Source organism: Pteropus medius, unplaced genomic scaffold, assembly GCF_902729225.1.
Source record: "Pteropus medius unplaced genomic scaffold, Ma_sr-lr_union100, whole genome shotgun sequence".
NCBI lineage: Eukaryota > Metazoa > Chordata > Mammalia > Chiroptera > Pteropodidae > Pteropus > Pteropus medius.
Genome location: NW_024352787.1, coordinates 18668535 through 18692191, shown reverse-complemented (window position 1 = coordinate 18692191; position 23657 = coordinate 18668535). Strand labels below are relative to the sequence as shown.

The following is a 23657-nucleotide window of genomic DNA, read 5'->3' as shown; positions in this document are numbered from 1 at the left end:
TTTCTGTCATCAAAATTAATTTAGTTAATGAAATTACTGAATAATTTCTGAAGTCAACAAAAATACCTACTGTTCTTATATGAGTATAAAAGTATGTAATATTTAAAAATTGACTTAGAAGCAAGTATATAAAGGAAATACTATCTGTCTGTAGTTCTAAAATCTTTCAATAGCCAATAATTTCTTGAATGCCTATAAAATATTCAAGATAGCACTCTAGATAAGTTAAAAATTGGGATGATACATATGGCATATGGCAGAGTCCTTGGAAATACATAGAAGGCACCTGTGTTGAGCAAACGACAGCTCAAAGAAGGAATTGAGACAGGAAGTGAAAAGCAGATGGAATGGAAGGTAGATAAAATTTAATAGATGATGTTAAGAGTGGAGAAAAAGAGAAGGATTAAAAACAGAGAGAAGGAGAATGTGGCAGAAATAAGAACTCCTAGGAGACTTGATGTCTTGACAATAACTACCCAACAAATATTTATAGAAGGACTGGCTTGTGTACTGTGATTTCTTATCAGTGAAATGCCAAAAAAGAGGCTAAAGCTATTTAACACAAATATTAGACATGATTAACGTCTAATTAAAATTTTCCATTTTTCTGGAATTGCAATCTATATTGCAGAATTTTAAAAATTGTGTACTAATTCTCGGTACCTATTGATAAGGAATCTAGCAAGTCTTCAGAAAGCAATCATATTTGGAATGTAAAAAAACATTTTCAACAATTCTTTCATTCATTGTATAAAAGCCTTGGAGCTTGTAACTGAAGATAAAATAGAATAGATCCAACAATTCCACTTCTGGGTATACATCTGAAGGAAATCACTATCTCGAGATACCTGCACCTCCTTGTTCACTGCAGCATTATTTACAATAGCCAAGACATGTAAACAGCCTATGTGTCTATTGAAGAAAGAATGGGAAAAATAAATGTGATATGTAGACATATAAATATACATATGTATTAAAATCCCTCCAGATTTTAAAATCCTTTTCATCACTGTAGAACATATAGATAATAGTCCATCATGTCAGAAATCTAACTTTCAGAAAAGTTGTCACCTTTTCTACTCCCCACTCCTGTTTTTTTCAATGCAAGTTATCCAAGAAAACAATAAAGGGAAATCACAGGATGAGAGCTCTGGCATAGACCTAGAGAATAATCAGGCCAGAAATCAGGAGGACTAAAGGCTCCAAGGGGAAGGGCTCCAAGAAAGAGGAGATCTGATAGATAATATGATGACATGTTTTGAAAGCATTAAAAGCATCTGGATAGCAAATTATATAAGTGAAACAAGTATTTAGAAAAGGAAATGTAATCACAATTCTCTATTTGGATCTATAGTATAAAATATTTACAACATCATGATATAAATATTCATTACTGGTTTACAAAAATAATGTTACCAAATCGAGAGGATAGAGATAGTTGAGAGAGTTGTTTATAACAGAGCTAAATCATTCTCTATCAAATTATAAGTCAATAGATGTTTACAGTTAAAAAAAAAAACAAAACAAAACAAGAAATAAGAGTCATTCAGCCCACTTTTGAGAAAGATGAAATACTGGAACAAACAGATATAAAAGCTAGAAATACTTGCTTTTCAATATTATTGAAAAGATACTTTCAATATTATTTAATTTTTTATTTATAGTATATATATCAGTTTGATAATTATTGTGGTAGGCTGAATACTGCCCCACCAAAGATGTTCATGTCCTATATTCTCAGAACCCGTACATACGTTACTTCACATGGCAAAAGTAATTTGGTAGATCTGACTAAGTTAAGGATCTTGAGATCAGGAAATTATCTTGGGTTTTCTGGTAAACCCAATGTAATCATATGAGTTCTTTATAAGCGGGATGCAGGACAGTCAAAGTCAAAGAGATGTGATGACAAATCAGAGGTTGGAGTGATATAATTGCTGACTTTGAAGATCAAAGAGGACCATGAGCCAAGAAATGTGAGAGGCCTCTAAATGCTGGAAAAAGCAAAGAATAGGATTCTCCCCAAATCCTCCACTAGGAACACAGCCCTGCCAACCCATATTAGACTTCTGACCTCCAGAACTGTAAAATAATAAATTTGTTTGCCTTAAGCCACTAAACTTGTGGTAATTTGTTACAGCAACAAGAGGAAACTAATATATTTATTTAGAAAATAAAGTACAAGAACGTTAATTTTAGTATATGTGCTGCCAAAGCAAGCACAAGAATGTTAAATAAGGAAAAAATAAAACATGCTAAGACATGAATTATAGAAAACATACCACCTACTAACAAAAGTAGTTCAAAATGAATAAATCAATCTGAATTAGAAGGACATAATTTGAATATACTTAAATTATTATATGATTACTTATGCATTTGGACAAGGTTAGGTAATGTAAAGCTAGTCATATATGAGTCAGTGTTTAGTCACATTCTCTTTATGACATGTCTATTTCAGTATCCCTTCTTTCTTCTTTCCCACTGCTCTCTATCGTCTTTCTTCCTGTCATTGATACACTCTTGAGATAGCTTTCTGGTTCCCAGTCCAGTGAATCTACCATATCCTGGAATGATCCTTGTCTCAGTCAGTGTTCTCCAGATAAACAGAATCAATTATACACAGAGAGATTTATTTTAATGAATTGGCTCACATGATTGCAGGGGCTGGCAAGTCCAAAATCTATAATTCAATTGGGTAGTCTGGAAACTCAGCAGGAGTTGCCATTGCAGATTTGAAATAGAATTTTTTTCTTTTCCAGGAAACCTCTGTTTTCATTTTTAAGGCCTTCAATTGATTGAATGAAGCCCACCCACATCATTAAGAATAATCTCTTTACTTGGAACTCAACTGATTGTAAATGTTAACCACATCTACAAAATGCCTTCACAGCAACACCTACAGTTTAATTAAATGAGTACTACAGCATAGCCAAGTTGATGCGTAAAATTAGCCATCACAGCCCCCAGTTCTTGAGGGGTGAATAGCGGGAACCATATTTGTACTCTATAACTCCTGCTCACAGATGTCTGGTTTAAGAGTGGACAAATCACTCCCACAGGACCACTAAGAGGCCTTTCCCAAGACTTAATAAAGAAACTGGAAAAAACATTTGGCCCCATCCGGTGTGATGGGAGACATGAGATGTAAAGACAGGAAGATGTCCATGGCCACATGAACAGTCAGTCTTTCTATACTAGAAGAGGCTGAGGACAACCTACAGAAAGAAACGGAGACAAGATTTGGAATGGTCTTGGTTCCGATTATCAATGAGGCCCAGAGACACTCCTGCATTTTAAGTGGCTTAATTTTTTTTCAGCTCTATAATCTTACCATTCTTTTTTCCTAAACTAGACCAAGTTAGATTTATGACACATGCAACTAAAAGGGTCTTGACTAAGACAGAGGGTATGATATTGTTGAGCTGTATACTAATGTTCATGTTTCCCTCTCTTTCTTGGCATGTGGTAGGGTTACCTGCTTTGAATAGGCATGACTATGTGGCTTGCTTTGTCAATGAATTATGAGTAGAAGTATGTCACTTTAAGAGCCAGTGCAAAGTTTGCAGGTTCTTAGTGTCTGCAGTGATTGTGGAAACATGTTGTCACTTGTTTCTAATAGCTGGGTTCCTAAGTGACAGTGAGGAGCAGAGAACCTTAGAAAACTGGCATTGTACATGTAGCATAGGCAAGCAATAAACTTTTGTGATGTTAAGCCACTGAGATTTTCTGTTTTCTGTTACTACAATATAACCTAGCTTATCTTGATTAACACAGAGGGCATTTGCCTTCATAGTTTTTCCCATGATTCATTCATTTAAAAAATAATATTGACCTAATATAGGGATATAACAGTATAAAAAATAGATACAATTTCTGCCCTCCCTAGTGAGTAAGAAAGACAAACAAGTAATTTCATTAAAGTGTGATATGTGCCAAGAAAAGTAAAAGGCACAAAGGGAGCACGTGCCTATGTCGCCTACTACCTACGGTAATCAAGGAAGGTGTGAAGAAACTTCTTAGATAAAGTGACATATAGATCATGATGTGAAAGATGAGTGAAGGGGAAGTAGGACTTTGGAGGGAAAAGAGTAAAGATTTTCTCGATGCAGAAGAAACAATGGGGATAAGAATACAGAGAGAGGTGACATTGGATTTTACCCATTAACTCCCCCCACCCTACTCTCTACTTTTTCTAGGCTGAATTAGCAACATATCCACTGATAAAAATGTGAAGCTGTTACTACATAGTGGTGTTAATCACCAATTAACAGCTTAACTTCAGAGTAATGTCATCTTTATAGAGCAGCTTTTGTACAATTATTTAAACTATTTACTGCATTTGAACCTAATATTTTATAAAATTTAATGAAAAAATAAAAGTGCTGCTAACAACAGTATAATTGAGACAAAGGCAAAAAAATTAGATTTGCCTAAAATTGTGACTCTTTAGCTTAAATCAGATGCTTATTAGGCTTGAAGTTGATTGCCTATGAATTCAAATGTGAAGGAAAAGAACTATATTAAAGCACATTTGGAAAATATTGGAAATTTATCCTTGACAATTGTGTCTAAAACATAAAATACAATGACAAAAGAAATGGAAAGATTATTAAAATTATAGATTGATAACTGCCATCCATAAATATTCCAATGATTCAGACACAGAAAGAACAAGGTATAAATGGAAATAGGAATGCAGCTTACTAAAGGATCTATTATCAAGAGAAATTTGGAATTCAAATTTCTCTCAGTAATCTTTCAAAGTTCTAATACATTTTAAAAAATGGCATTAATACTTTGCAAAATCTATATTAACTTTTCAACATGAAAATAAATTTTGTCTACTAACTGTCACCAAAATAAGATTAGAAGTATGTTAAATTATCATATTTAGTGTTTACTCTGTTTAAATATACATGTATACATATGGCTGGGGTTAAAAACTAAAACCTTTATTTAACAATTGGGAATTTTATAATATTTATATTATAATCTTTAAAACCTGGTCTAATATGTCTTACTTTTGCTCATTTAACTTTCATATATATTTTTGGAGTGCAGTATATACAAAAGTGGACGCCTATATTCTTGGAGCTAGATCTGTGTGTTGAGGGAAATGGTAAGTGACCAGCAGTGAGACTAATGATAAACAGAAATTAGATTGTGTAAGGCTGTATAAGACATATGAAGGAATTCAGATTAACCTGAGATTAATGGAAGTATTGAAGTTTAGGCAGAAGAGTGATATGATTCTATTTGCTTTCCAGAAAGATCATAATGGTTGGAGTGTGAAGAGTGGATTTAGAGGAGGAAAAGACACCACTGGATCTATACTGCAATAACAGTAAGCAGGTAACAATAGCTTGAATTAGGGAAGTAGTAGTAGAAATGGAGTGAAATGGATGCTTCTGAGATGTACTAAGGAGGAAGGTTTAACAGAGCCTGGTGATTGAGTGGATATTGAGGAAGACAGAGATTCAAAGTAAACATTTAGATTTCTGCATTTGGTCACTTGGTGTGTGATGGCATCAGCTCAGTTTGGACATACTGTGTTTGAGGTGGGTGCCCATAAAACATCCAAGAGATATCATATAGGGAATTGAATATACAGTTTTCAAGTTTAGGAGTGAACTCATGGCTAGAAGTCATCAATGTAGAAGTCTACAATGTAGAAGTCATCGATGTAGAGTAAAACCACGGGCATAGATGAGATCATCCAAGCAGAATTTGTAGAATAGACTAGAGTGATAAGAGCCTTAGAATTCCTTGGAATGTTGCCATATTTAAGTAGTTTCACAGCGGTACTGGGAATATGAGTCTGATTACAACTGAGCAATCTGGAGATAAGAAAGTAGAGATGGCAAGCATAAAATATTGTCAAAATTTTGTCTTTAATGAAAGGAAGGAGAATTTGGGTAGAAGCTAGAGGGAGAGAGAATATGTATGAGGGAGACCCTTTAAACAAATGAACATGCTAATGGCAAGGAACCAGTACTATGAGGGGCTAAAGTAACAACAGAAAGAGAATAATTGATGAAGTAAGATCCTCAAATACACAACTGAGATTCAAAATACAGACCAAACAATGGCCTTCTCTTGTGAAAAGAGTGAAGGAGGAAGGGATTGGTATGGTCCAAAAGTTACAGGTTTGATTATAATAATCAATATGCACTATCTCATTTAACTTTTAATTCCTATAATGAACTATACAATATAAATATTTTAAAAGGCAGAGAGTAATAGAATTTGTTCAAGTGTCCTTCTTATTAATACTATTTTCTGACTACCAAGTTTAAACCACCTAGATTTGTGGGATCTAGCCAGACAGTCCTTTTGTAAGGTGCCTGGTACAATGTCTGAAAAATAGTAAATATTCAATAAATGCTAATTTAATTCTCTCACCTTAGCAGACTCTGGACTCAAATAGCTGCTTTACCGATGACGGCTTCTAATTCTTCCTTCTGACTTTGCAGATCTGTACCTTCTGGTCTAATAATCCATTCTAACTACCAGATCTTTCCTGGCTTTATAAATACCTTCTATGTGGTCCATCCCTACCTCTACCCTTTCCCAGGACAAATCAATTAATTTATGATAAAATAATTCATTTTAGTGAAATATATTAAAAACTAAACTAGTATCCAACATAAAGATATGAAAGTGTCTACGGCCATGCCACCCTGAACAAGCCTGATCCCATCTGATCTTGGAAGCTAAGCAGGAACAGGCCTGGTTAGTACTTGGATGGGAGACCACCTAGGAAGACCAGGTGCTGTAGGCATAAAAAAATAAAAAATAAAATAAGGGATTGTAAGCTGACAAGGTCCTTGCAATCTGTAAGGTCAACCAAGAGTTGCCTTGCCTAAAAAAAAAAAAAAAAAAAAAAAAAGATATGAAGGTGTTCTGTGTATCTGTACACACACACACACACACACACGAATACAGTTGCCACTAGAAATTGATGCTGGATATGTGGCAAAATAATGCAACCTATAAAATTGAAAAAAAACTAAAATGGGTATCAATTTTCATAGTGACAGATGCTAACCAAAGGCATATTTTGAAACAATGTCAAAATGTATCAAAGAGCCTTAAAGAATATTGAAAGTGTCCTTCATTTACTGATGATGAAAATGTATAATTTTATTTAATGAGTTCACAAGTACAAAAACTTGTTTAAGGTTGAAAGACTATGAAGAAACCTGTAGAGAAGTAGAGAAATTAAATATAATAAAAGATATCTATTACCTCCTTCAAGGAAAATATTTCATTTGGAAGGTAAATACAAACATACAATGGCTTCTAAAAAATGCTTGATTACAGGAGGAGGGGGAAAAATGATGTAGACGATAGAGGCTTTGTTGATCCCTTTTGCAAAAAAAAAAAACAAAGTTGTGAAAGAAACACAGAGCAAATAGTAAGCAAAGTCACCTGGGATCTAGATGAATGGAAGCACTACAACTAAGGAGAGAAATAAGAAATCAACCTACAAGAGTAGAAGGTAGGAGGGGACAAAGACATGAGGCTTCCTGGTCCAGAACGGCCAAGTGGGGCAGAGGCTGCAGCGGCGGCAGCCGGCAGCGGCAGACACCACTTTCGAGGTGACAGACCTACTTGCTCGGAGCACCAGTGCCCCATCGGCTGCCTGGAGAGAAAGACAGGGATTCACAGGGGTACAATGAGTTGTGGGAGCAAGCAAGGGCTCTCTCCCGGGCAGAAGTGCTGGCGGTATCCACTGTTCCTCTATTGAGCCCTCCCCTTCCCAGTGTGCGGATTCAGCACCACCATAGCTGAGACATTGAACTGACTAACAGAAGTCATTCGCCCAGAAGATTCCCTGAAACTCCACCTCCCCCAACTCACGGCCCCACCCAAGCCACATTCAGTTGTGTCCTCTGCGAGTCCAATGCTCCTTGCTAAGCCAACTCCAAGACTCACACTGGAGGCAGCTAACCATGGTTTCTGGCGTAGCCTCTTGAGGCAAATGAGGCGCAGCATCTGTGGATTGCCTGCTGAGTCTTAATAGGTAGCCAGAGGGGCACAGGCTGGGGCTAAACTTAGCCTACAGCTGAGCTCCTCTCAGGACAGTGCCACTGGACACCTACTACACAAAGTCATGCTAATAAGACCGGGAGCCTTAGGAACTTTGCTTAGTATATAGAAACAGACGCAACACAGAAAGGCAGCCAAAATGGGAAGACAAAGAAGCAGAAACCATATGAGAGAACAGAACAGAGATCCAGGAATAATGGAGTCAAGCAATCTCACAGAGGCAGAGTTCAAAACACTGGTTATAAAGATGCTCAATGAATTTAGGGGAAGAGTAGATGAACTCAGTGAGAACTTTAACAAGAGATAAAAAGCATAAAAATGAAAATGGAAATTATAAAAGGGAACCAGTCAGAAATGAACACATTATCTGAGATGAAGAGTATATTAGAGGGAATCAACAGAGTGGAGGAAGAAGAGGATCGAACCACCGATATAGAGGATGGGGAAGCCAAGGACATGCAATCAGAACGGCAAGAAAAAAGAAGCCAAGACTATAATAATAACTTAAGGAGCCTATGGGACACAATCTAATGGTAAAAATATCCGTGTCACAGGGGTACCTGAAGGAAAGCAAGAAGTTGAAGAGCTATTTGAAGAAATAATGATGGAAACCTTCCCTAACCTGGTCAAGGAAATAGACATACCACCTCAGGAAGCTCGGAGAGTCCCAGAAAAGATGAACTCATAGAGGCCCACACCAAGACACATCATCACCAAAATGCCAAAGGTTAAATACAGAGAGAGAACCTTAAAAGCAGCAAGAAAAAAGCAGTCTGTTACCTACAAGGGAGCCCATAAGACTGGCAGCTGATTTCTCAAAAGAAACTTTGCAGGACAGAAGGGCTTGGCACAACATAGTCAACGTGATGAAAACCCAGGATCTACAACCAAGAATACTTTATCCAGCAAAGCTATCATTTAGAGTCAAAGGACAGATAAAGAGCTTCCCAGACAAAAATAAGCTAAGGGAAATTATCAACACCAAGCCAGTATTACAGGAAAGTTGGAGGGACTTCTTTAAGAAGAAAGAAAACATCTATCAAAAACATGAATAAAGAATGGTAATAACTACATTCCTATCAACAAGTACCTCAAATGGAAAAGAATTAAGTGCTCTGACCAAAAGACAGAGTGGCTGAATGGATAAGAAAACAAGACCTTTACATATGCTGCCTACGAGAGACTCACTTCAGATTGAAAGACACACACAGACTAAAAGGAAAGGGATGGAAAAAGATATTGCCTTGATGGACCTAGAGGGTATTGCGCAGAATGAAGTCAGATAGAGAAAGACAAATACCACATGATTTCACGTACATGTGGAATCTAAAGAGCAAAATAAACAACAATGACAACAAAATGGAAATAAACTCATAGATACAGAGAATATTTTGAGGGCTACTAGGTAGGAGGGGGTTGGGGAAATAGTGAAAAAGGGCAAAGGGATTAAGAAGTACAAATGGATAGTAACAAAATAGACCTGGAGATATCAAGTGTAGCATAAGGAAAATAGTTAATGATGTTGTAATAAATATGTAAGGGGGAAGAGAGGTACTACATTTAGTGGGGTGATCATTTCGCGAGTTATGTGGATCTCTAATCACTATGCTATACAACTGAAACTAATATATCACTGTATGCCAACTATAATCGAAAAAACTTCATTGAACTGTACAATGTAAATATGAGCAATTAACTGTCTTATATTTCAATAAAGCCAGGGAAAAAAGTTGATTACATAATAAGAATCAATTTTAGAGATAGTTCAATAATAGAACAATGTAAAATACATCATCCTATGTACCTTAACTATAATCACATCTTAAATAAAGATATAAAAATACTACACTGCAAATCCAATATTTTATTTAATAAGTATATTAACACTTCTCATAATATATCAGAAAAGATTAAAATATAGAAATATTTTCAGCTATACAAATTCAAAGCTTCCATGACTAAAAAATGCTGAGGATTCCATTGTTATTTACATACTTTTCTACATAGAAATGTTTATATCTAATACAATTTTACCTAAATTAACCCTGGGCAAAGCAAATGTTGTAATTAGACAACGGAGACTTATTAACATTTGTAGTTGCCATGTGTCAAATGTTGTGAGCACTTTACAGATATTAACTCATTTAACCTTAAAATCATGTAATAGAATATGGTAAAAATAATTTTAAAAATTAAAATTGCTGTTTTCCTCTCCCTCTTTCCATCCAACCCTATCATATGTAGTCAGTAAAAGCAGGAGTCCTCAATCCCCAGAACGCGGCCCAGTACCGGCCCATGGCCTGTTAGAAACCAGGCCACACAGTAGGAGGTGAGCAGTGGGCAGGCAAGCGAAGTTTCATGTGTATTTGCAGCCACTCCCCAGTGCTAGCATCACTGCTTCAGCTCCACCTCAGATCATCAGGCATTAGATTCTCACAGGAGCACCAGTCCCTGGTGCCAAAAAATGTTGGGGACCGCTGACTAAAAGAAGAGCAAAAGAACAGTGAAAAGATATTTTTAAAATATTAATTTATTTAATTGAAGAAATTATTTAAATCCCCCCCGCCTCCCATCCCGTCTACCTCCCCGCTCCCCTCTCCCCTCTGGTAACCACTAGTCCATTGTCCATGTCCATGAGTCTTTGTTTGTCCTATTCATTTTTTGCTTTTAGGTTTATATCCCACATATAAGTGATATCATGATTTTCAACTTTTTCTGTCTGGCTTATTTCACTTAGTATTATTTCAAGGTCCATCCATGTTGTTGCAAAAAAGGTTGGAGACCGCTGAGTAAGAGAAGAGCAGCAAATTTAGGTATGCTCATGAGTTCTACTATGTCAATGCTAATTAATAACATGTTCTTACAATTATGCCCTCTCATCCAAGTACCTCAAAAAGTATTTAGAGTATTAATTTGTTATTACTTATATCTTTGAGAGACAGGCTGGGAGAAAGTTATCACTATCTTACAAAGAAACTAGGTCATAGAGAAGTTAAGTGACTTCACTAGGGCCATACAATGAACAAAAAGGGACTCGAACACTGTTCTCATTTCTAGTTCAGTTTATTATCCATTTTATGGTTAATATATCTAAATGTGTCTCTATTCTAGGAATATTGTGAATAATGTATTTATATAATCTAAGAACTAAAGGTGATGGTTCAAAAATACTGCTCTATAGGAATACAGAATAAAAATGAATAATCTTTGACACTATTATTTATAGGGTTTTTGCTTTGTGGTTTTCTGAAGTATCTGTTCAAAATGAACCATTCTATTTCTCATTGCTTTAAGCCAGGTTGGCATAGCTGTGAACAACCAAGATGCAGCTGAGACAGGCTGACAAATGACTTCGAAGGTGTCTTTCATTGTGTTCCCATTGCTCATTCTTTAAGTCATCCTCCTCCTAGTTCTCCATTCAGCAGATTTGCACAACCTAACATCCTCAATCCTTCATCTGTGACCAGTTTAGTTAAGCTATTATCGATTATTAAATTTAAAAAACCCTTTCTGTTAAAACAGTATTTCATTTTACGAGTTTATGATGCTATTCTAGTTTCCATTGTCATATTCAATTCCCTGCAAGCCTAACTTTATGATCTTTAGACCATTAAGCATTTGAGTGTTAGCCTATGGGGGGTATAAATCACATGGGGATTTTTTTTTTAAGCCTACAGCACCTGGTTGTCCTAGGCGGTCTCCCATCCAAGTACTAACCAGGCTCAACTCTGCTTAGCTTCCGAGATCAGATGAGATTGGTTGTGTTCAGGGTGACATGGCCGTAGACGGGGATTTTTTAAATGTATACTACAGCAATTTTCCTAAGAAAAGGTAGGGAGAAAGAAGAAGTGGTTTTGAAACTGTGCTTAATGAAGTGAGACTGCAGGCTGCCGGGATGTGGTAATACAAACCTGGGTGTTTCTAAATTCAGCTTGGATCCTCTCGAGTTGTAGATCCACATAGCAACTGCCATAAGCACCACTGGTACTTCATTCAAACTGACCAGGTCCAAAATGGCACTTATTTTCTGCACCTTCCCCCATTCCATCCTAACTCTTTACCTCATTTGGTAAAATCTACCTCAATCCTCCTCAGAAGGCAAAACATGGTATCATGGCCACTCCCCTTACCCAGGATCTGACCTCACCAATCAATTATCAAATCAGTTGATCTTGTCTCCTGAATATTTTAGGAATCTATCTTTGGATGCCCACCACCACTCACATAATGGTCCTCTTATCCTAGTCTCTTCTTGATTTCTCTAATGGCTGGTTTACGAGCAATCTGCTTGCCATGGTGCTCCTCCCAACTAATCTGTCCTCCACCCACAGCTTATATTGTACAACTATCCTGGGTCATTATTCATTGCCCCACCACGCTAGGATAGTCCTCATCATCTGGCTGTTGCTTCTCCAGCTTCATCTTTTTCAGTAACAGGCTTGAACTTCTAAGTCCTGTAATTACCACTCAGACTTCTCAACACATTATTTGTCCTCGTGCTGCATGACCTTTCTGTTAGGATCTGGATTTGCCATTCCATCCCCTATTTTTGTCCTAGAAAACCCCTGTTTATCTTTAAAATCTAACACAGAGTTAGTAAAGTCATCCATTCTTTCCTCTGTATACCTTTACATACCATACTTCCAATCATAATTATATACTTTCATGTCTGTCTACCCACAAGAATGGGCATTCCTTAAATGGGTCGTGCCAAGCACGGACTTAGTACTCAATTTGGAGGCAGGAGGGTGTACATAAGAGAATAAATGTCAAAGAGATAAGGCTCTGGAGCCTTATCAAATATGTGGCTAACAATCTATTTCGAATCTGTGGAAAAATTTAAATAAAGCAACCGATTCTGTGCAACTACTTCTAACTTAAGCTACCAAATCACAGGGTGGGGCCGCAGAATGATCTCAACGCCACATCAGACCTGCAGTGTCGTAGGGCGCTGGAGCCCGCTCAGAAAAGGCTCCAGACAATCCGCGGAAGTGAGTTCTCCACAGATTCGCAGTTAGATATGAGGCCCGGGGCAGGCGACTGACCCATCTCCTAGGATTCGGCCTACGACCAGCCACTTCGCCGGCTCCACTCCAGGAAACCCCCGCCAGAGGCCGGACAGGCCTCCAAACTAGGACACCCCGGGAGAAGGGGCTGCCCCCCAAAAGCAAGATGGCGGCCTTTGATCTCCCTTCCTTCTCCCAAGAACGCCCTTCTTGCTCCCAGAAGAGAGACAAGGACATAGCGACGCCGAGATCCGGGAATCTCCACGAGGCCGCGTCCACTCCCGGGCCCCCGGGAGGTGACTTCACCTTGTCGGGCGCAGGGAACGCGGCGGGGCGGGGGGTTGGAGGGGGGAGGAGGAAGGAACACCCGAAAGGCAGCTCAGCCTGCGTTCAGCACGCAGAGGGTAGACTCCGGATAACCTGCACCTTCCCAACCATTGTTCTCCAGCCCGGCCCCAGACACCCTCCTCTCTGCCTAGGACAGGAAATCCCTCCCCCTTCAGCTCCTCCCTGCTCTCCAGCGCCCCGGAAGTGATCTGCTGCAGCTGCTGCAGAGCGGCCAGGAGGAGGGTGGAACTCTTGAGAGCCGGGCGCCCGGAGTTCTCCTCCTCCTGCCGCCCAGGCTCCACCGCCGCCTGTCGGACTCCTCCTCCTGCCGCTCCCGGCGTGGAGTGTCCCGGACAAGGGCCGAGAACTCTGGCCGGAGCCAGCTCAGTCGCAGCTTCCGGAGCCCGCAGGGCGGTAGACTGGTTTGCAGTGCAGGTGAGCGATGCTCGCCCGGGCCACTGCAGGAGGGGTGCGGGCCGCCGAAGGGGCGGTGGCAGGGGGTGGGGGTCCTGACGGGGGTGGGTGGAGGCCCAGAATCAGGGCCGGCCGCCGAGATTGCACGTCCCGCGTTCTGCCCGGGAACGAGCTGCCGGACGAGTCTGGGCTGGAATCTGGAGCGCGGTGTTCGCCGCTCTGCGGGCAAGTGCACCCCGGAGGACGGGAGGCTGCGGCGAGTTCCCCACGCCCGGCACCCGCTCCAAGCTGGCCTCGTCGTAAGGTCACCTCGCATCTCTGACTCCACGCGCGTAGGTCCCCGCTTGGGCGGTGCCCGCGACCTGGGCGACCCGCCGTCGCCACCTATGTCCCCGCGCCTCACTCCGCCCCTCTCCTCTCCTTCTCTTTCTTTCCATTCCTTGCATGTACTAGAGCAGTTACATTTTAAGCATCCCCGCCAGGGTTTTGTGCCAGTTAAAAGAATGGCTTTTTCAGACTGAAGTCTACATTTTCCTCACTGACCCGAATAACTGGTCCTAGGCTCTTGGACAGGTTGGCCCATATTTGGGTAATTCGACCTTTAAATAGAGGAAGAGAATATAGATATTTTCAGTGAGTGTTTCCTCCGTCGTTCGTTCCTGAAAATTTTCCAGAAGTGGAAGGTGTGATTTGTATGAGTTAGCCTGGGTATATGTATGTAAGTGGGCTGGGGTGACCACGCAGAGAGGTGGCAGTGTTGTTTCAAGGTTTAGGGAGGATTAAGGAGTTAACTGGCCTTTGCTCGGAAACCAGAATGTCCAGACTTTTGAGAGCGCATCCAAGTGTCATTGAGGTTGTGTGAGAGAGAACTCCAGTGCCACGCCCTACGTGTCAAGCTGAAAAGCACCTAATTTACAAATTGTGTTTGGTGGCTGTGGTAGGGGGAAGCCTTTATAAAACATGTGTCAGAGATTAATTCTAGTCTTGAAAGTAAATTACAACTTTAGTCATGTTCCAAAAGTTGGGTAACAATTTTCATTAGTTAACTCAGAGTGGAGAACATTCCTTTTAGCTTATACATTTGTATTATACTAATACAATTAGTATAAATGTATTATACTAATACATTTAAATATATCTTATTTATGTTTTTGTCTATTAATACAGTATTACAATAAAATGATTGTGACTGTAAATACGTTCTTTTTTAGAATGAATTCCTTCAGAGCAGAAGCTATGTCTTACTCATCCCTGTGTTTCCATTCAATGTGGCCTAGAATATAGAAGTTGTTTATTCATTTCTTCACTAAATAAATGAATGCATGGGTGATCTCACAGTTGCCGCCCAGGAATCATTTATTATGTTGGTCTAGGGGTTTTTTTGATGGTGTTTTTGTTTCTTGACACATACAGACTTTGCTGTCCTTCCAAAACTGTATCCTCCTCTGACAGGGTAAACTTATATTTGGGGTATTGTGATTGAGCACTGTAATAAGTTGTATTCCCAGTACTACTTGAGCATGTTTGTCCAAGGATATCAAGAAATTTCCTGGTGATAGTAGGTTTAAGTTAGAGTTGAGAATCATACCTTATCTTAATCAAAAAGAGGAAATTGGGAGTTACTACTGTTTGGAAAACCTGGGACATCACAGAATTGATTATAGTGGCTCATTTTTTCTCATGGATACATGAAAGCCTCTGACATCTTGATATGGCCTTGGCATGGTTTACCTACCAATAGCCACTTTCACATTTCTTTTCAGAGATTAAGATACTGGTCTCTAGTGTGTCTGCTGAGTGTACAGTCAGCTGTATCATGTATTTTGAAGCAGTTCTTCATACAACACTTTCTTCTCAGGGCTTTCAGGGAAAAAAGGGCTAATTATAGGAAAGAATCTTGTCTACCATTTGTGTGGGGGGATAATTTTTTTCTGTAGATCATTGGATTACTTTCACTTTAAGGAGGTCCAGATGAAAAAGTGCTGATATCTTCTTTCCAAATATCTGGTGTTGGTCCTGCGCTGGTTTTCCAAGCTCAGCTTCTATAGAATGTAAATAAATCTACCAGTATCACTTCTTGTGTGTGTGTGTGTGTGTGTGTGTGTGTGTATACACATACATACATGTATATGTGTATATGTATGTATACATCAGTGTAGTATGTTCTTGAACCCTGAGTAGTGAGGACAATCACCTAAAAATACTAGAGTAAGAGGCTGTTAATGAGGGAGAAGATTATGATTTTGAAGAAGGAGAGAGACAGTGTATAGTTTCCATTGTTTTATAAAATGTTTTAATTCTTGGTCATAAAGGAGAAGGAAACCTGAAATTTGTCTTATTGACTTTACCACTGTACAGAGGTCAGATTTTCCTTTTTTAATTCATCAACCCTCCTGATAATAAGTCTTCATACATTGATTGCCTACCAAGCACTGTGATAAGAGTGTTACTTATATTATTTCTAATCTCCACAATACTTCTGCAAGATAGGTGGTTTGCCTACACTTTACTAAGGCTAAGTGAAGTTATATGCCAGGAGTTAGGCAGCTCGTCTGTAGTAGAGGCTGGATTTGAAAGTAAAAGTAATGATTTCTGAGAGCATTGGATATTGCAGTTAATCCTAAAAGGCTGAAGAAAACGAAATTCTGATTGAGCTGAGCTTCAGGAAAGCAGAGATTCTGTGGGGCCTGGGATTACTAGTGACCCTGGCCAGGTGGTCTCAGGCAGTAGCCACTCTTCTGTTTATCTCCAGTGTGTCTACAAATGCAGTGTTATCACCTTCTATCTGTTCTGTGATGAAAAAAAAAAAAAATGGTTTTACATATTTTTTATAAGTGTCCTGGAAAAACAGAATATTAGGAACTCAACTCTGGTGTTTGATGACTGCTTTTTACCTCTGAAGTATTTGAGATTTGAGAAGATTATTGGAAACTTATTTGTAGTGACCTTTTCTGAAAGCACGTTGTTTTTTGTTCGTTTGTTTTTCTTGCACTAAAGGAGATGGGGGAGAGGTTATGGAGGAATGGAAGAATGGTAAAAGTGGCAAAGGTGTACTGGGTCTGTTTTCACCATTTCAGACTATATGTTATTTTCTCTTTGGGTTTACGATGGAGACTTAAAGAAGACAGAACTCCTGTAAGCGTCTAACTGTATTCAGTGCTAGAATTCTCTTTACCCTTTTAGAGCCTGTGCAGTTTTCTTTTTTTTTTTTAAGTGCATTTTTAAATGTGTTTAATTTAAAGGATGTGTTCATCTCTTGGTTTAAGAAAAGTATATAGCTCTATGTAAAAAACAAGTCATTATCTAGCTCTCATTAATAACAGTTACTCTTTTTTTTTTCTTTAGCTCGAAGACACCTTTCTTACTATCTTACTGCATTCATAAGGATTTGGTTATAATATAGAAAAAATGAAATTAAAGCTCTGAATTTTTAAAAGACTTGAAAGTAAAGTTTAGAAGAGATTTTGCATCTTTGATTTAATTATACCTGAAGGTGAAGATTTAATTCTTCATCGTCAAGGGAGTAGTCTGTACAGGGTAGTCTGTACAAGCTGAAAAAGCAAACTTTCATAAAACATTATGATACTGTTCTTAAGGGCTTTCACAATTAGAGTCCTGTATGAGATACATTAGACATAATGCTTGACAGAGTAGTCTCTTTGAAGTGTGGGATCCAATTTCATTGCTGAATTCACTTATTCAAACTGAATATCAGGGTTTGACAGTGTCACTTTGAAGAATAAAACAGCAAGATTGTGAAGTGACTTCTACTTCCAGATGCATTGTGAAGGTGGGACAGAGATCCTGGTTTTCACAAAGATCATGATTGTGGTCATCTGGGCCACAGGCACTCTCCTGCTTTATTAAGCATTTGAGTAGCTAGCATAGTAATCTATTGAAATTGGAGATTGCCACACTACTGAGTGATTGCAAATTCTTTAGTTCAGTTGCATTGTCTAGATCAACTCAGGATTACTGCAGCAACCTTTTATAGCCCCCTCTGCCAATTTTTTCTTCATACTTGGTTATCATATTACTCCCCTGCTTAAAACCCTTTTGTAGCTCCTTCTTGTCCATTAATGAAATACCACATTTCTTTTATCCTTAATCTGCAAAAGCTTCAAAATCTACTCCTTCTTTAACTTCAGAGCCTCATCTCTTTTCTTTCAGGATATATAGTTCCAGCAATACCAAACTTCTGGAATGCTAGCATTTTCTCAGTCCCTCATTTCCTCTTCCTGTAATTCTAGCTACTCCTTCCTGCAGCATAGTGTACTCCTGATCCTTAAGAACTCAGCTTGTATCTTGTCTCAGACTCCATCCCTTGGGGAAAAAAAGCAAAAAACAACTTTCAGGATTGGGCTAGTTGCTCCTCTTATGTGCTACAATAAAATCTATCACAGTGTTTACTACGGACAGTGCCTTCATTAACCTACAACCCACAGTAACCTCATAACTGCATACACATGTACACTCTTAAAAGCCTTCACAGGCTTTTACCAGAAGTTCTCAAACTTTCTCAGTTCTCAGCAGCCTTATTATGTTAGTAATTTTTCACAGCATCCCTAGGTCAAAAGAAACACATACCTAGGTCAAAGGAAACACGAAACAGTTTATTTTCTCAAACAGTTAGGAACAAACAACTTAATAAGTATTTATGTCTTAACAATTCAGAAGCTATTTGAAAAAAATGATACACGTTAATTAAATAATGTTCATGCTTAACTGCATAGTACTCCATTGTTTGTACCATGGTTTATTCAACCAAAACTCCTATACTTAAACTTTTAAGTAATTTCCAATATTTTTGAATTACAAATGATGTTATACTGAAAAACTGCACATATGTACCTTTGTGTTGTTGGAAGTATGTCTTTAAGATATAGGATTTGTTAGATATTGCCAGATTTTTCTCCCTGTGCAGTGGTACTATTTTGAATTCTCACAAGTAGTATAAAAGAATACCACAGTCACCAACAGAATATGTTGCCAGGCTTTTGAGTTTCTACCAATCTGATAGGTGAGAAATGGTGTCCTGGTATACTTTTAATTTGCATTCCTCTTACTACAAGTGAATTGAAAATTTTTTTGTGTGTTTAAGGACCATTTTTTACATTTTAAAATTATCTGTTCGTGTCTACTTTCTAAATAATTTTTTATCTTATTTCCTCAGATTTTAAAAGTTCTTTATATTTAAGAATATTAGCCATTTAACTTGGACAAGTATGTTGTAAATATTTTGCCCACACATTTTTTGACTTTGTTTATGGTGGTTTCTTTTTGTTTTTGTCATGCAAAAGTTTGTTTTTGAGTAGTTAAATATATTAATATTAAATTTATTGCACCTGGATTTTTAGTCATTTTCCTATCCCCAGGTTATAGAGAATTCACCCATGCTTTCTTTTAGTATTAAAAGTTTCATTTTCCACAGTTTTCTGATCCACTTGGAGTATGTTTTGTTATATGGTATGAGGGATGCATCTAATTTTATCTTTTTCCACATTATTATGCAGTTGTCTAGTGCCATTTATTTAAAAAAAAAAGAAAATCCCCCTTTATCATATAAAAGATTTCTGTATGTAGTTGGATGTATTTTATTCTCTTGGATTGTCTGATGTTCATGCAATAGTGCCATACTATTTTAATCTTACAGGCCTTGTTTCTGGTAGGACTAATCCGCCCTTAAAACTTCTACTTTTCAGTGTTTTCCTTGCTACTCTTGCATGTTTTATTTTTCCATGTGAACTCTAGCATCAATTTGTCTAAGTCTATTATAAAGCTCATTGGTTTCCTTTTTTTTTTTTGCCAGTAGTATTTTTTAATTTTTTCAATTATAGTTGACATATTATATTAGTTTCATATGAACAACACAGTAATTAGACATTTATATAACTTGTGAAGATTTGTCACCCAGATAAATCTGAGTACCTGTCTGATACCATATGTAGTTATTACAGTACTACTGACTATATTTCCCATGCTTTACCTCCCCATGACTACTCTGTAAATACCAATTTATACCTCTAAAGCCCTTCTCCCTTCACTTATCACCTGACCCCACTCCAATCTAGCAGCCATCAAAATGATCTCTGTTTATGAGCTTGTTTCTATTTTGTTTGTTTATTCTGTTCTCTAGATTCCGCATATATGTGAAATCCTATGACATTTGTCTTCCTCTGTCTTACTCCACTAAGCACAGTACCCTCTAGGTACATTGATGTTGTTGCAGATGGCAAGATGTCATTTTTTTTATAACTGAATAATATTCCATTATATATATGTTCCATTTTTTTTATCCATTCATCCATTGATGGGCACCCAGGTTGCTTCCATATCGTGGCTATTGTAAATAATGCTGCAGTGAACATATAGATGCATGTGTTCCTTTAGAGTAGTATTTTGGGTTTCTTTTGACAAATACCCAGAAGTGGGATTACTGGGTCCTTCCTTTGTCTCTTGTTATAATCCTTGTTTTAAAGTCTGTTTTGTCTGGTATAAGTATTGCTACGCAAGCCTTTTGTTTGTTTCCATTCATGAAATATCTTTCTTTATCTCTTTGTGTGTGTCTCTCAATCCGAAGTGGGTCTCTTGTAGGCAGCATATGTAAGTAAGGTTATATTTTGTCCATTCATCCACACATGTCCTTTGATTAGAACATTTAATCCATTTTACCTTTAAACTAATTATTGCTAGATATGTAGTTATTGCCATTTTATTCATATTTTTGATGTCTTCTTCCTCTTCCTCTTCTTCCTCTTCTTTTTTCTTCTTTCTCCTTCAAGAAGTCTCAAACATTTCTTGTAATACTGTTTTTGTGGTGACAAACTCCTTTAGCTTTTTTTTTTTTTTTTTGGTCTGGGAAGTTCTTTATCTGTCCTTCAATTCTAAATGCTAGCTTTGCTGGGTAGAGTAATCTTGATCAAGGAGGTCCTTGCTTTTCATTACTTTGAATATTTCATGCCAGTCCCTTCTGGCCTGCAAAGTTTCTGTTGAGAATCAGCTGACAGTCTTATGGTAGCTCCCTTGTAGGTAACTACTTTTCTCTTGCTGCTTTTAAGATTCTCTCTTTGTCTTTAACCTTTGGCATTATAATTATTAGTTTGGGCCTCTTTGGATTCATCTTGTTTGGGACTCCGTGCTTCCTGGGCTTGTATGTCTTATTTCCTTCACCAGGTTAGGGAAGTTTTCAGTCATTATTTCTTCAAATAGGTCTTCAATCCCTTGCTCTCTCTCTTCTCTATATCTGGTATCCCTATAATATGAATATTGGTATGCTCGATGTTGTCCCAAAGGCCCTTTAAACTAATATCTATCCTCATGTTGTGATCCTCATTTTTTTTCATTTTGCTGTTCCGATTGGGTATTTTCTGCTACTATATCTTCCAAATTGCTGAATCGATGCTCTGCTTCATCTAATCTGTTGATTCCCTCTAATGAATTCTTTATCTCAGTTATTGTATTCTTTATTTCTGACTGGTTCTTTTTTATGATTTCTATCTTCATTTTTATGTTTCCTATCTCTCTGACATTCTCACTGAATCATTGAGCATTCTTATAACTGTGTTTTGAACTCTACATCTGGTGGATCAATTGTCTCCATTTTTAGTTCTTCCAGAGCTTTGTGTTGTTTTCACTTGAGACATGTTTCTTTGTCTCCTCATTTTGGCTGCCTTCCTGTGTTTGTTTCTATGTATTAAGTAGAGGTGCTATGTCTCCTGGTCTCAATAGAGTGGGCTTATGTAGTAGGTGTCCTGTGGGGCCCAGTCTCCCTGGTCGCCTGAGCTGTGTGTCCCTTGTGTGAGTTTTGTGTGCCATCCTGTTGTAGTTGAGCCTTCGTTGCTGTTTGCATATCAGTGGGAGGGGCTGACCCTCAGTCTGATTGGTTGGAAGGACTGACCTGTGATTACAGAGGAGGAGCTATTGTGCAGGGGCTGACCCTATGGAGCAGGATATGTTTTAACAGGACTCCAGTACCTGCACAGTCTGCCCTTTGGCTGTATTGTTTGTGGACTTGGTTAGGTGGTTCTCTGATGTGGTCTGAAGCTGGCCACCAGATGTGTTGGTTCTGGGGCCCCATAGGAGGGGCTCTGTTGCCGGCCATGTTCAGCCACTTGCCTGTGTTCTGCCCCGAGGCCACTTGGTATGAGCTACAGAATGATCTGCAGGTAGTTGCCACTTTTGCTGGGCTTGGTGATACCTGGGAGAAGGTAAGCCGTAAACCAAGGCCAGCTGCCACTAGTGTTGGGCTTGGGGCTGCTTAGCAGGAGGTATGGGCATGCTGAGGCCAGATGCTATTTAAGGTTTGTGAAGATTTTAGGAAAGTCTACAGCATGAATCATTGTTATTTTTATTGATTTAACTTACAGAAAACTGATATATTGAATAGTGTTGAGACAAGTGATGTGTTTTCATTTTCTTAAATCTACTTTAGGTGAATGGTTTATAGCTTTATTCATATAAGTTTTGAACATTTCTTACGTTTATTATATCTTTTTTGTTGGTATTATAAATAGAGTTTTTGTAGCTGTTCTTTCTTCTAACAGATTATTCATGTATTTGAATATTGCTGAGATTTCTGGAGTTTTCCTGATACCATGCTGAATTCTTATTGTTTGAATTACATTTATCATTGCTTTTCTTAAACCCAGTTTTACTGTTGTGTCACTTGTAGATAGAAATTTTATCCCTTTTCCAATTTATGCCTCATTATTTACCTTATCTAATCTCATTGATTAATATCTCCAGAACAGTGTTAAATAGCAGTATTACAGTGTCTTTAATAGTTATGCTGATTGCTTTATTATATTATCTCTGTGGATATACAAAGATGTACATTTGTATATTAATTTAGCTGTGGATATTTCAAAGACTGTACTCCTTTACTATCTCTGTAAGAGATGCTGAATGAAGGTGGATGTGTAAGAGGCAGGAAAGATGGACTTTCTTGGTGAGCAGCAGCAAAGTACAACAATGAGCAAGGTTAGGACTGCTCTGTGGTTTCCTAGATCATACAACCAGTCCTGAGTTTTGTTCCTGCTTCACACAGTTCTTCCAAACTTCACTCAACCAATCATGCATTCCACAGATGACCTCTAGGCTAAAGCTGCCATAGGCCTATGAAAATCTAAGACAGGGGACCCCAACCCCTGGGCTGTGGACCAGTACTGGTCAGTGGCCTGTTAGGAACCAGGCCACACAGCAGGAGGTGAGCAGCAGGCCAGCTAGAAAAGCTTTATCTGTATTTGCAGGTGCTCCTCCTAGCATCATTGCCTCAGCTCTACCTTAGATCAGCAGGCATTAGATTTTCATGGAAGTACTGGTCCCTGGTTCTGAAAAGGTTGGGCACCACTGATCTAAGGGTTCCCTTTTAAATTTTCACAGTCTTATGTGGTTTCTGTATTTTGCACATGAATTAGGCTCACCTTGTTTTGATGTGGTTATGACTCGAGTCCTTGAATCTGTAGGTTATGTGGTGAGGCAGGTGTGTAGATGAGTTTATCCATTAGGGTGGCCTAGAGTACACAGCTGTGGGGCAATTCTAGAAAAGTTTGTAGAGCCTGGATCATCTGACTTTGAGGCACTTCTTTCTCCAGAATTTATTTGTGAAGGCCCAGTTTTATGGCTGGAAGTAATGTGCTGGTGTGGAATCAGTTGTTGGCCCAACATCTTGCACACATTTCATCCACGCTATTATGGACACATACCAGTATTCAAACTTCCAAATTCTGGAGTGTTTTCATTTCATGCCTCTAACTTATCTAGAAAGTTCAAAAATAACATACTTTCTGTGGATTCTTATTCAAGTTTATCTGGGTCCATGCGTGAACTACCAGTTCACATCTTATTGACTGTCTA

At 38.3% G+C, this 23657-nt stretch overlaps 1 protein-coding gene and 2 pseudogenes across 2 annotated transcripts in view; 2 read left to right on the top strand and 1 right to left on the bottom strand.

The window, feature by feature from the left end:
• Positions 1-6665: 6665 nt before the first annotated feature.
• Positions 6666-6784, top strand: LOC120592098 (uncharacterized; annotated as a pseudogene).
• A 4939-nt stretch (positions 6785-11723) lies between these two features.
• Positions 11724-11842, bottom strand: LOC120592091 (uncharacterized; annotated as a pseudogene).
• A 1750-nt stretch (positions 11843-13592) lies between these two features.
• The window catches only part of RALA (RAS like proto-oncogene A), a 67218-nt gene continuing 57153 nt past the window's right edge, over positions 13593-23657 (top strand). Inside the window, exon 1 of one of the 2 annotated variants that reach the window (XM_039849587.1) lies at positions 13593-13823. The gene's annotated coding sequence lies outside the window, so the exon portion shown is untranslated. The remainder of the gene's footprint in view (positions 13824-23657) is intronic. The other variant, XM_039849586.1, reaches the window with a different exon arrangement.